Source organism: Acyrthosiphon pisum, chromosome A1 (assembly GCF_005508785.2).
Source record: "Acyrthosiphon pisum isolate AL4f chromosome A1, pea_aphid_22Mar2018_4r6ur, whole genome shotgun sequence".
Classification (NCBI taxonomy): Eukaryota; Metazoa; Arthropoda; class Insecta; order Hemiptera; family Aphididae; genus Acyrthosiphon; species Acyrthosiphon pisum.
The window spans coordinates 97,526,688-97,539,329 of record NC_042494.1 but is presented as its reverse complement, the minus strand read 5'-3'; the positions used below and the strand labels follow the sequence as shown (position 1 = coordinate 97,539,329).

The window sequence follows — 12,642 nt, the reverse complement described above, 5'->3', positions numbered from 1 at the left end:
AAAAATTTTTATTTTTAGAACTAAGATTTTAAAATGTGATATAAGATTCCGTTATAGGATAATCTACCTTTATCAAAAAAAAAAATGTCTATAAGAAAGTCAAATTAAATTTTTATGAGCGTTTGAAATTCATATTTTTACAACATTTGATATTTGCTCGATTTCTCATGAGACGATTTTCTTATTTTGTTGTAATTAAAAAACGAATGACTGTAGAAACTTGAAAATTTCACTGAATGTTTATATTAGCATTTATATATACGATACAATTTTGAAAATAATTTGACTCTTTTTGAGCTGTTAACGGACATTGTAAGTTTTCAATTTTTTTAGTTTTTTTTTCTATAAATATCAATAAAGTTTTATCTATTGGGCCAAAAAGTGTAAATAATTAATACAAAGCTCCTGATACATTGTTACAATAGCAGTTGAAAAATATTAAAAATACATAGGCACAATTTTTTTTTATAAGCATTTGAAGTTAAAATGTTGACAAAATTTATCAAATTTAAAATTGAATAATTATTTTGTAGTTAAACAAGGATTTCGTTTAAATATTTAATTCTGTTGCCAAAAATTCTAAGAAATACATAAGCACAGTTTATTTTTATAGTCATTTTAATTTCCAATTTAGACAAAATTACATATTAAAAAACCTGGAATAACTATTTTAGTTATTTTGTTGTGATTGTAATGATTGAATAATATTATTTGTGGGTACTTGAAACTTCTAAAGTATACTATTATATATCTATGATAGTACCACGGTTTGTTGTTGATGTATAACGCGTTACCTGATTGATATTGTGATATGATTAATTTGGAATTTTTTTTTTAATACTATAGATAAGTATGCCTATAATAGATATGTCTAATACCTAGACTGACAAACCGTCTCCACTCAGAATCGTTTTTCTTATTCAGTGATATTATATCATTGAATTCAAATTTAATACTATCCATTATACAGTGACCCACTTGTAACCTACTGTACAGCAGAACGACATAAACTTACCCACCGTTTTTTGTAATTATATTGTTAGAATTTATGAATTATAAAATCCAACACCTCCAAATATAACAACATTTTCAGAATTTTAAATATTGTACATAGTATGGAAACAATATTAACTGGTAATATAAGCCATATAGGAAATATCAATTAGGTATTGACTATTGACTATTGAGTAAATCACATTCAACCGGTATATTGTATAATATAAATTTAATTATTTTTATCATCGCGAATTCACAGCATCTTTATCATAAATTAATTAATAAAATACTATTAGAATATTAGATGATAAAATTTGAATTTTTGTATTTCCAGATGAACGTGCATAATATATTTTTTTACATATTATTATTATTATTATTTTTATTAATCTTAACCATTCCAAAATGATTGAACACCGTAAACTGTAATTCGTAGAAAACGACAGTCCTTGAATAAAAAACATGAAATAAAATATTAGTAATTTTTTATAATATAGGTAATATTATATTTTATTATGCTGTTCGACTACTTTTTTTATTGCACGAAAATTATACTAATATGAATAATAGACTGTAGTTAGGTGCCTATACACATATAATTTATTCTAGGATGTACCTAACATAGCACATACACATTATATTATATTAAGTCATACTTTATATCGTATGTACAATAAAGTTGATAGTAACTCACCATTATTAAACACATTTTTAAATCTTTAGTAGCTAGTAATTAATCGAAACAATGATTTAAATTAGAGTAAATTAAATTAAAACTTTTAGAGATGAAAATTGAATTGATAAATATTTTAGTCTATTATAATGATAAAAACACGAATTGACATTTCACCTGAAAAATTTCTATTATAAACCTGTTATTAACAATATTCCTTATTTGACATTAAAGATAATTGGTTTAGTTACGAAATAGTAAGGAAAATATATTAATATTATAATATATTTCATTAATATACCTACACAGTTAGATACTTAAAAATATATAAATTAATATCTATTAATAATTTATAGTTGAAATAAAATATAACATCTGAATGTAGATGCTTAAATTAGTTAACTCTAAATTATTAACCTAACAATGATAATTCAATTAACATCATATAAAAATATAAAATACATCATTTATTGCAGTTAAATAAAAGAAAAATTATTATAATTTGTAGATAGATATATTATATGCATTTTAACATTTATTGAACCAAATAGATGTCATGCACTCATGCCTAATGTTTTATCCATGATATAATATATCCAATAGGTATCTATAATGCAATATAAATAAAAACGCAAATAAACTAGTTGAATTAACCGCAATTAGATGGAAAACGAGGTTGAATAAATGCATTTTCAATACATATAGAGCGTGATAAATAATATGAACCTAAGTGTACATAATGATAATAATATTTTTTGTACATCCATTTAATGCAGGTTCAAAATAATTGTTTTCTACGCCTAGGGGCTAATATTGATACCTAATCACTAACCAGCCTATCATTTTGTATCGTTTTATAAATATTTACATTTGTGTAACGGTAATAAATAATAAGTATACAAGATGTATCAATAAAACCCAAATTTAATTGGTATAACCTAGGTTTTACCAACTACTACTGGGTATTGGACGAATTTTGGACATTCACCAGCTGGCCTTGGTGGCTTAGTGAGTCCAAGTGTGCGTTCAAAATTACCCCAAATGATACAATAAACCAAACATTTACAAAGTATTGAAATGAAAAATAAATAGAAGATCTTATTATAATGTGCACTTATGACCTACCTTCAATTTAAATCATTAATTATTTATTTTATTGTTAATTTAATATATTTACCTAAATTAATAACTTTAATTTATTACATTTTAATTAGGTATAATCATTTAATACCTATCATTAAAAATAAGTACAAATATTAAGTACCTATAACCAACAGCTGAAATACCTTATGACAAAAATTACATTGAAAAACGGCAAAAAAAAATATTAAATTAACTTTTCAGAAACTATCAAAATCCTTTGTCCACTTATAATCTATTATTTCAAACATGATCCGAAATAAAAAAAACCGGCCAAGTGCGAGTCGAACTCTCGCACGAAGGGTTCCGTACCATCATCAGCTATAAACATGTCGGCAACACTGCTTATATTATATATTCTAGGATTTTTAGTATTTGCTGTTATAGCGGCAATAGAAATACATAATCTGTGAAAATGTCAACTTTCTAACTTTCATGGTTCATGAGATACAGCCTGGTGACAGACGGACGGACAGCGGAGCCTTAGTAGTAGGGTCCCGTTTTACCGTACGGAACCCTAAAAATAATATTTTGAATAGGTTAATGTTCATTAGGTATTTAAAATAAATTGTAAGATTATGTAATATTTTATTTAAACATTTAAGTAATAAAGTATATTATAATAATTACTTATTTGTATTTTGTTTAATATTATCCATAATGCAGCATTTTTTAAATACCTAATAACATTTATTATGCATAACAAATTAAGCTATCTTTAATCAATGCTAATTATGTATCTAATAATAATAATCATAATATGTGTCTATGTAGGTTATAAAATATGTTATAATATAGTATCATCTCGTATGAAGATCTCAGAAAGGCGTTTTATATAGGCAAAGTACGTGCAAGTAATTAGTAAATACTAAATTGAGATTTCAAAGAGCTGCGCGAAAACAATATCACGGTTTTTAAAAATTAGGTAAATTTCAAAAATATTAAGTTAACTACTTTAAACAGTTTAAGCAGTTTAAAAATTATTGTCACACAATTTTTTTTGTGGAGTTTGAAGTTTGAATACTTAGTTCATTTTGAAATGACTTCATGATAATTCATAACTTAACACGTCATTCAAAACACATATTTTATGTGCCGTTCAACACTCTGTACCTTGCCAGAAAAATTGTATCTTTCTACAACAGTAGCATACACATACCTACAGTTCTAAATGCACTCATTATTTTACAATATTTTGTGAAATAACTATAAAAATATTGGGTATGCGTGTTTGCATAATATGCCAATTATATTAAAAAAAACAGATTGCATAGTTTACATGTTTTTATTCAATCAATGTTGACAAAAATAATTCTGTTAATATTTTTGAAGAAATATTTTTTTTGTTAATCAAAAACACTAGGCACCGGTGTGACAAATGACAACCGATACTAAAAAAATACTTGTTTCAGCAGCCATAAGTAACTATAAAAGAATAATATAACTTACTTCGACGAGCTCAAAATTAATATTGGACAATATAGGGACATTTTCACTAAACTACTGAAAATTGCACATTATTTTCGACCCTAAATATTTAATACGCACTCCAATCCTAAAACTATCGAAGTGCCGTCCGTGGTTAATTAAGAAAAAAACATTATTTATAAATAAAAACAATCCGTGCGATGAAACCTACTCAACCGGGAACTTATTAAGGCATAGTCGGATATCGATAAATTTTTGCACCTACGTCATGTAATTTAAAATTTTTAAGTCCATTTTAATAACGTCCTACGAATACATTTTGAAAACCGTATTATGTATTTAGCGCAATACATAATATTATAAACATCACTGAACGGCGGCAGATTTTTTCGCAATACAACTGTCGACGATAACAACAAATTAACACATTCCGAACGATGTCTGTACGATGAGAAAACTATTGAACAATTTTCAAACAAAAAACGAATTAACTTTCGAAATACTTTTTCTATCAATAACCGTGAATACGAGTCCATTTACAGAGTTGGGGTTTCCAACAGCGCGACTGTTTACGTATATTGTTCAGTGACAATAAAGAGTCAGCAACAGTACAAAAAAAGTACAATATTATTATTGAGGCGTTGGGTTTAATTTGTTCAACTCTATCGTATCGCATTCGAATGTGGCACAATGTGATGAATTCGCCGTTTTATAACTAAATCGTATTAATAGCATTGTCAGTAATTTAAAATTAAAATTTAATTTATATAGCTATAAAAAAATATAGGTAAGTATTTTCGCAGTCACAATTTAAATTATTATAGTAATTATTTAACTCACCATTTAAGTACTGGAAACGCGCACTCGATTTGAATGTAATATTACGGCTGATTAAAAACACTATTTATTTGATAAAATTACGGATCTTTCGAGTCTATTATTAGAGGATCATTTAGCAGGCAGATCACTACAGTCGTGTAGTAGGTACTGTGCCCAGCGCGAGTAAACACTGATATTCAGGTTCAGGTAGCGTGTAGGTACACAACCGGTACGCAGATAGGTACGCAAAAACGAGTTGACATGGAATGGTTATCCGTGGAGGGGTGGACTTAGGGGACAGAGGGGGAAACTGAAGGTCAAGGGACCGCGTAGTATCACTTTGATGACCGAGTCATCAATGGTCGTTATGGTGTATAAGACGTTTGGATTATTTTTGTTTTTTTTTTTTACAATATATTGTACCTACCTATGAAGTCATTACTATTTCTTTCATTGTTACATGCACGCCCAGATAAAAATTATAAATAATTGTGTTACAATCGTAGTGACGAAAAAAATACTAACAAAACCGAATACCATAGCAAGGTTAACACTACTAGACCTAGACAATGATAAAGGTTCAAGTTCAAAGCATGTATTACCGAGTTCATATTTTTTTTTTCTAATAAAACAAAACTTTTTAGGTTTAGAATCAATATTATTATACATATAATATATATATATATATTGAAAATCTTGACAAGACAATAATAATAATTACTACAATATGAAATATATCAAGTAGTTTTCGATTCGTTTTTATACAATTTGTAATTATTCTATATTTTACATAATACGTAGTACAAAATTATAACTAAAATTTTTAAAAAAAAATGTGTATAATTCTCGGTTTACATTTTTTATGATACTTAATTTTAAATTACAATTTAGTTTCATAAAATTATGTATTTAAATATTAAATGTTAAAATATGAATGCGAAATTACACACACACCGTATTTTAAAATAGAAAACAGAATTCATCTCAGAAGTTAGAATCATTTTTGATTTTTCTAATAAGATAATAATATTATATTATTCTTTTTTTTTAAACAATCAGGTATATCCCCACCTATAAGGCGGTTTATTTAAAATAAACTTTAAATAATAATTTTTATTTCCCCAGACAACTAAAACGGTAGTTTTTCATTCCTAATGTATGCATAATTATTATTTTTAAACGGCCGATTTTTGTTACAGTAAAAAGTGCATATTTTACGTTTTTGTTATTTAAGCTTTTATTATATTATGAGACCGTGTGTGTAATATTTATATTTATAAAATACACAAAATGCCAAGCCCTGTATATTGCTATTATGAAATCATAATACATAAATCAAAATAATGTAATTTATGTAACTTTCCTTACTTTATGTACATTCTATGTAATTAGGCACGTCCCGTATTTCAATTAATAAATAAATAAATAAATAATACAATAAAATCACCGAACTGTATGATAGGTAATATGCCAAACACGATAATCAATATATTTATATACAGATAGGTTGTATTGTTGTATAGGTACCTGTATTATAGCGAAGATCAATAGGTACCTAAAACCTTAATACACTAGGTATTATTAACTATTAGGTACATTAATTAAAAATTGCTTCCTATAACTGTACAATATAAAAATACGTTTTATTTGTGAGGTACCTATATAATAACTATTAATTGTACATAATATAATATAATATATGTATAATGAAGATGTCCTAATTGACTAATCAACGTAGGTATATACAGAATCATGATAGTTAGAGACATGATATTTTCATGGTACCTACTTGGTACCACAATGAAGGGGTGCACTTAATAAGGTTTTTAAAATTCGTATTTTAATTAATATGAGCTCACACAGGGATTTTGTTTTAGCAAACGGAAATTGTTTTTTTTTGTATAAAGAGTGATTCACCCAGCATACATTCATACCCTTTTTTCTTAAATAATTCAATTATAAAAAACGGATTTTTACGTTTTTTTAATATACTTAAAGGTACAATACTTTCAAATGTTTGAGCATTTTTCTGCTACACCACTAATTTTAAATTAGATACATTAACATTTTCAAAAAAAATCATCCACTAAATAATTTAAAATAGAAAAGGGGGATTCTCTTTTGTAAAACAGAGCCTAGTGTCACCACAGACACACCTTAAATAGTACTAATAATTCAAGAATTTGAATAAATTCATTATTTAATGGAAAAAAATGGGGGTGAGCATGCTCGGTGAATCACCCCGTATATATATGTGTGATTTTTGTATGTGGTTGCTATTGATTAAAGTAAATAGATAAATAAACAAACAGCCAGGGGTAATATTATAGTACCTAATACTTGCATTCATAAATTGTGAATACCTAGTGAATACTTTCATTAAAAAAGTATTATAATAAGTGTATCACTGTTTATAAATACTCTGTTTTTGTCAAACTTTTGTCTAACCTTATTCTACAATTTAAACTAATATTAGCTCAAATACTACTTATACACTTTGCAATTAACCCCGTCATGCATAACTTTTTATTTTTTTTGAAAAAAAAGGTACCATTGTAAAAAAACCTCAGGATAATGGGAAAAATATTCAAGATAAACTTCATCTAAAAGTGGACTTAAGTTAAATTTGTGCCAAATATGGAACGACGTTCACAAATAATTGAACATCTGTACCATATACGGCCACCATGCATTAAATAGTACAATTTTTATTTATGTAATTTGGGGAACCTGCACCAAAAATCTAGTACCTTATAGTTAATAATTATTATTGTGTTACAATAAATTGTTTATTTTTCAATTTTTGATTAAACAAGAACGAAGCGTGTGTTTTCATTTTTAAGTTCAAACTGAAAGAATAATATGGTTAAATAACATTTTATATAAAATTAAACATTTTAAAAATTGTAGGTACCTATCTATCTATAAATAGCATAATATGACGTTTAATCTCATTAGCTTGATTGAGATTTCTAATTGTTTTTTAATAATATGGTAAATTATGTTGTATTTAAAATTAATATACAAATATGCCATAATATACGTTTGCGTATTTAAATTCAGTCGATATTATTCGGATTTGCTCTCCTATGTGTTTTCTTCATAATACTATAGGTTATACCTCACTTCAAAATGAAGTCCGCAATAGGCAATAACTTCTATTATCGTAAGCTTATATATATAAATTTACTGACATGATTCTAATCGCTTAGATACAATATAATATACGCCACTGCATGTGTAAATAAATTTAACGTTTTAATGTCATAAATCATACAAGTGCGTGTCTTGTTCTGGAGCTATCTATATGGAAAATCTTTACAATTATTTCCGACGTTAGGCTAGTAGGTATTTTAAGCAGTTTTAGTAAGGCATTCGAATAGAAAATATATTCTTATACTTTCAATACTTTTATTTTATTCGAAATTCTAATACTATTTTAAATATTTTTCATAAGGAGTATTCAAATACGTATTTTGAATACATTTTTTCTATTTTAAAAATACTTTTCCAATACGGAAAAATAATTTTGATTTTATGATAAAACAAAATTTTTTAATTTATTTATTTATATAATATTAGTAATTTAGTCAACAACATAATTATTTATTGTAGATACAATAAATACATATATATATATATAATATTCATTTCTATATTTAATATGTTTATGCATTCACCAATATAAACGATAAATAGTATACAACCGACCCAAAACTAACATAAATTAGCGAGAAAAAATATTTTCAAACAGTATTTGAATATAATATGTATTTGGAATATATTTTTTAAAAAGTATTCCCATTAAAAAATAAAAATATTCTTTACAAGACCGAATAATATATGTTATTATCTTATGTAGTTATTTGTGATACATAACCATGGTTTATAAGGTATATGTATCTTATATCTACTAAACATATTCTATTATATATCCACAGATCGTATTCATAAGTCACAACACCGCATTTCATATTGCCATATTGGGTTTTCATTTGCTGTAGTTGTGATTTGAGATTTGAATAAATTTACCTCAAGATTGTTGTTCAGGTAAAATAATACAAATTGTACCCATACCTAATGTAGTATTGTAGATCCATGGATTGGATTACGGATAAATTGTATAGGTAACCGGTATTATTGTTATGAGTATTTTTTTCCAGTTATCAGCTATAAGCAATTTTTTTAAATGATTATTCAAGAATTTACGTACCTAAAAATAGTTTGATAACTTAAACAAAATATACAACAAATTCATCCAGATATGTGTGTGTGTGTGTGTGTGTGTGTGTGTGTGTGTGTGTGTGTGTGTGGCATATATAACACTCTGTATGTACGTGAAAGAAGATTATATCTGTATTGGCATGGAAATGTTCAAGGTTACTTCATGCAATCATGCTGAACATTAAACTGAATCAACCAAGGACCAAAAATTAAAAAAGGAAAAAAAGTATTAATATGCCATATCAAATTAAGTTAATTTCTTTGACAATTTGAAGACATCAGTATTTGGAATTTTTCCATTGCAGTGTACTAATGTAGTGATATTATTTAAATTATATGAACTCGGAACTACAGATTATATTATAATATATAAACATTAAACTACGCAGGTATGCATATAGGTAATAAATAAGGTTTATTTAAATTGCTGTACCTACATAAAACTATTTTTGGAGGACTGCGATAAAATCTTTATTCTATTATTATAATCTATAAATCCTTCCTTCCCACCACCAGAGGATGTCTTTAACAAATACCTACCACAATATACTCATATTCATATAACTGTAATATTTATTAATGTGGTATTAGACAAAAATAGAATTTTATGGGCAATAAAAAATTAAAATATGATTATATTTTATTATTATAATCTATTGATATTATACTCGTATTATTATTGTATTTCTATTATGGTAAGACGTATAGTACGATGTCGATGTTCGAATTTCTACTCTAATATTATTTTGTATACAATACTGAATATATTGCTAAATAAAATCAAAGCTTTGGCATTAACTACCTAGTTGGTTAATTTTCTATTAAAAAAATCATGTACATATTATATAAAACTATTGTTAAAACTGATGTATTAATATTATTTGTTGTTTAATTACACTCTAAGGTCTGTAAAATGATTTTAAATAAAAATAAACTAATAAATATTCCTAGTTTTAATAATTTATTTAGTTGAAACTCTTAAACCACTCTAAGGGCCCGTATTACAATAGTTGAAATCCGGTTAAGCCTCCAATTTCGGCCGGTAAAATCAGTGGTTCAAGCGTAACCGAGGTTTAAACTATGATTGTAAAACGGGCACTAAGCGTTGTTCAATAAAAACAACAAAATGTTTAGCAATTTGAAAGTCCACAATCACAATGTGTGACCCAGGCGGCCAGGCATAGATGCAATTTGGGGAGGAGGGGATAGGTTAATATTTATATAATAGATAATTATATAAATATGTATATTTTTATAATTTTATATTTTAATTTTTAAGTTTATATTAGCATCTGCACGTGAGATGTACAACAAACCAAGTAACATGGTTGCGAATCGTTTTATCCTGAATATCGTTATATAAATCGTTATTTGCATCGTAATTACACTGTAACTGATACCATATAATGTGGATAATTAGGTAGTCCTTAATTGTTCCTTGGTTATAATATTAATATGTATCTGATTGTATCATAATAATATGTACAAAACCGTAAGTTGTTAAATATGAAGTTTTGAATGAGTCAGTGTGTTTATGGTCGTGGGAGGGGGAGGGGATGTGTGTAAGTTGCTCATCATTTAATACATGGCCAAAAAATTAACTGAAAAAATAGTTTCATCACAGGTAGTTTTTTCATTAAAATGAAATAAAATGGCACCCTTGGACCAGATGGTAATTTTTAAAAAAATAATTAACTTCTTTTTAACTGAGTTAAATTTGAGTATTTTTTCATTACTCAAAATTAAATATATTGTCTTGCTAACTATTAACTTGTCTGACTTAATTTATGAACGTTGACAAGACTTAACTAACTCAAATCAATCGTTTTAATTAACTCACCCACCTCTGAATACAATTAATAATTATGTAATAATGTAATAATTATTAGGTATTATGTAATACCTACAACAAACCAAGTTGTTGACATAATAATATGCAAATATGCAAAAGACAATAGTACCTAAGCCATAGTAGCCACCTAGATATAGTTGTTATTTTTTAGACATGCCAAATGCAACAAATATTTCGTATAATAAAATACAAACTATCAAAATACAATGACAATGGTTGAAAAAAACAATTAATGAAAAATATATTAGATAAAAACTCACTATAAATACTCCGCATACCCGATATTTAAATTCTAATGTGCACCAGGCTGCCATGTATCAATCTGAAGTCTAAACAGTTGAAAAATTGACGTAAGAGTGTAGGCTATATCCAGCTACGGTGCAACAACAATTTGGCGTTTTACTATATATTAAACATGTGCAGTTCTTACCTTAGAATGTTTATAGACCCCACTCCCGCTTAAAATTTTCACATTTCTTACATTTTTAAGCGTGTGTGTTATTTATTCTAATTTTCGACTATTCGTTTTTAACACCTAACCTCCTGCAGTAGCAAGTCAATTTATTCTCATGTTTATAATTGTCGATCACGTTTGACGCGTGATGTCAATGAAATCGAATAATCGTACGAAATACACACATTTCGCGTATAAATTCTAAAGACTCAACGTACATTTGATAATTTTCTCAAAAATATAATAATAAAAAATACCTATTAGATATATTTCCCAATACATTTTTAAAAACATCACGTATCTTTTGAAATTATCATATAATTTGTTTCTATGAATTGTAGTGAAATCTGTATAAAGCATGGCCAAAGATAAACAAAAATAAAAACTTCGTCAACGCAGAGATTAAGTACCTACGTTATTAGTATTTCTTAAGAATATATTATAATCATACACCTATATCTATAAATAGCTAATTACTCAGTATAGACTATAGATGTTATTACTATTACATTATTTATTATTATTTTTTAAATTTTAGTTACATTTGTAATGTAATGATAAAAAAAAACAAGTTAGGAAAGCTCACTGTGCGAGCGTGCAAATTTCCTTTTGGCTGTTTCTAAACGTATTTTAATACAACTTAATTAATAATTATAATTCCATATACAATTCAATTTATGTACAGTAAATACTAACAATAAATAAATACCTGAATATCAACAATTGATACTATGTATAATGCATCTACTGGTAACTAATACGGTCGGACGGACACAACGGGGATATGAGATGTTCTATACATATCTTTAGAAACCTTAAGCTATGGAAACTATTTTATTTAATTTTTACTGTTTTTCCCAATAACTAAATACTAGGAATTTTAAATTTTAAATTTTAACCTAGGTATCTAAAGTACCAACTAAATTTTCTCTCCCGCTGGAAAAGAACCAAAATATTGTTTCAACTACTTAACTAAATTGTATATAGTATATATATTTTTCAGACACCAAAAATGTATAAAACGTTTGGGTACATCGTACATCATATTAGTAAAAA

General features: G+C 26.5%; 1 protein-coding gene across 1 annotated transcript in view; it reads right to left on the bottom strand.

Annotated features, from left to right (window-relative positions):
- Positions 1 to 5,261, bottom strand: part of LOC100162682 (sodium-independent sulfate anion transporter) — a 28,294-nt gene extending 23,033 nt beyond the window's left edge. The window contains exon 1 of the mRNA XM_001944366.5: positions 5,078 to 5,261. The gene's annotated coding sequence lies outside the window, so the exon portion shown is untranslated. The remainder of the gene's footprint in view (positions 1 to 5,077) is intronic.
- Between the last annotated feature and the right edge of the window lie 7,381 nt (positions 5,262 to 12,642).